Source organism: Elephantulus edwardii, unplaced genomic scaffold (genome assembly GCF_000299155.1).
Source record: "Elephantulus edwardii isolate Elephantulus edwardi_28Jun2011 unplaced genomic scaffold, EleEdw1.0 scaffold00470, whole genome shotgun sequence".
Classification (NCBI taxonomy): domain Eukaryota; kingdom Metazoa; phylum Chordata; class Mammalia; order Macroscelidea; family Macroscelididae; genus Elephantulus; species Elephantulus edwardii.
Window position 1 is genome coordinate 414,958 of NW_006400220.1, and position 2,281 is coordinate 417,238.

Sequence of the window (2,281 nt, forward strand, 5' to 3'; positions counted from 1 at the left end):
TACTGTATGGTTTCAAATCAATAAAAGGGGGTGTTAGGGATGTATCCTTTCCCCAAATCTATTCAATCCATATGCTGAGCAAATAATGTGAGACGCTATTCTTTATGGCATCAAATGGGAAGGAGACTCACCAACAACCTGCTTTATGCAAATGACAAATCCTGTTGTTGTTATGTGCCGTCGAGTTGCTTGAGACTCATAGCGACCCTATGCACAACAGCCCTAAACCCTGTTCTATCCTGTACCAATCGCATGGCCTCTGACACACCCATCCCGATTACCCCAGTCACTGAATCAATCCACCTCATAGAGGGTCTTCCCCTCCTGCGCTGTCCCTCCACCTTACCAAGCATGATGTCCCTCCCCAAGGACCTTTCTCTCCTTACAACATGTCCAAAGTATGTCAGACGAAGCCCCAGAATCCTTGCCTCCAAGGAGTAGCCTGGTTTAACTCTCTCCAGGATGAATCTGTTTTCTTGGCAGTCCAGGGTACATTCAATACTTTCCTCCAGCACCACAGCTCAAAGGCATCAATTCTCCTTCTATCTTCCCTAGTCATTGTCCAACTCTCTGATGCATAACAAGTGATTGCAAAGACCATGGCCTGTATCAGGCTCACCTTAGTCTCCAGAGAGACACCGTTGCTCTTGAGTACTTTAGAGAGGTCCCTAACAGCAGACTTTCCCATCGCAATATGTCTTTTGATTTCCTGGCTGCTGGTGCCAAGAGTGTTGTCCTAGCTTGTTGAAAGGGAGGAAGGCTTAAAATGCTTGCTGCAGAAAATCAAAGACTATTGTCTTCAATATGGAATGCATTTCAACATTAAAAAAAATTGCCACCACTGGACCAATAGATAATATTATGATAATGGAGAAAAGACGGAAATTGTCAACTCCTTCATTTTACTTAGAATCACAATCATCATCCTTGGTATCAGCAATCAAGAAATCAGAAGCCATGTTACACTGGGGAAAATCTGCTGTCAAGGATCTCTCCAAAGGGCTAAGGAGCAATAATGTCAGTTTTAAGACACATCTGATCCAATTCATGCTATGCATCTGAAAATTGGACAGTGAATAAGGATGACAGAAGAAGATTCTATATAATTGAGTTATGGTATTGGAGAACAATGCTGAACATCCTATAGACTGCCAAACGAACAAATAAGTATCTTTTGGGTAGAATGCAACCAGGGTGCTCCTTAGCAGCATGGATGAGAATCTTCATCTCACATACTTTGAGCTTGTCAGAAGAAGCCAAAGGTGAAAGTTCAGAGAAAGAAAAGAAGATCCTCAATGAAGTGTGTTGATACATTTGACTGTAACAATGTGCTCAAGTATATCAGAGATGATGAAGATGGCACAGGACAGGGCAAAGTTCAGATCCATTGTTCTTAGGGTGGCTCTGAATCACACTGAATTGGATGGAATCTAACAACAGCAACAATAGCTAATAATCTTGACCATGTATTTATGTGTTGCCATCTGAATATCTTCTGTGATGGTGTGCCTGTCCAAACCCTTTGCCCATAGTTTTTATAAGGCTCCAGTTACCTGGTTTAGCCTCTACTGTTTGCACATTTTCAGTTATACAAAATAGTCCATTTATTCCATTGATTAGGTTTCTTTTGTGCCAATGTTTTGTTGTTGTTGCTGTTTTTAAAAATGACTTTTATAGTTTTAGGTTTTACCCATAGGTCTTTAGTACATCTTGAATTGGTTTTTGTGTGAATTATGAATTTTACTTCAGTTTTATGCAAACAGATATCCAGTTTTTTTAGCATTAAAGAGGCTGTATCTTCCTTACTTAATTGACAATCTTTTTGTCAAAGATCAGATACTGCATAAAACCATTATTGTAAAAATAGAAGGATTGCTAGTAATGTGTACAAAAGTCCAAAGATGGAAGTAAAAGGAGGAGGGGGGCTGAGAATGGGAGGGAGGAAATCATGAGATGGGTCAAAGTTTGGTAGACAGAGGGAGGGGATGAAGAAATTAGGAAAGGTCTAGTGGAGACCTAAAAAGACAGGACAATGGTGGGAATGGATCAATGGTGATTAATTTTATAAAACACAATGTATGGAAATGATCCTATGAAGCACAGTGTGAATTGAGGAATGTGTGAAACACAATGTCTGGAGGCAGTCGTCAGAACAGAGCAAGGGAACACTGCATGGTTCAAAATTGGGAAGGGCATATGCCAGGGATGCATCCTATCTCCATACCTCTTCAACCTATATGCAGAACAGATTATCCGGGAGGCTGGGCTCTATGAGGAGAAA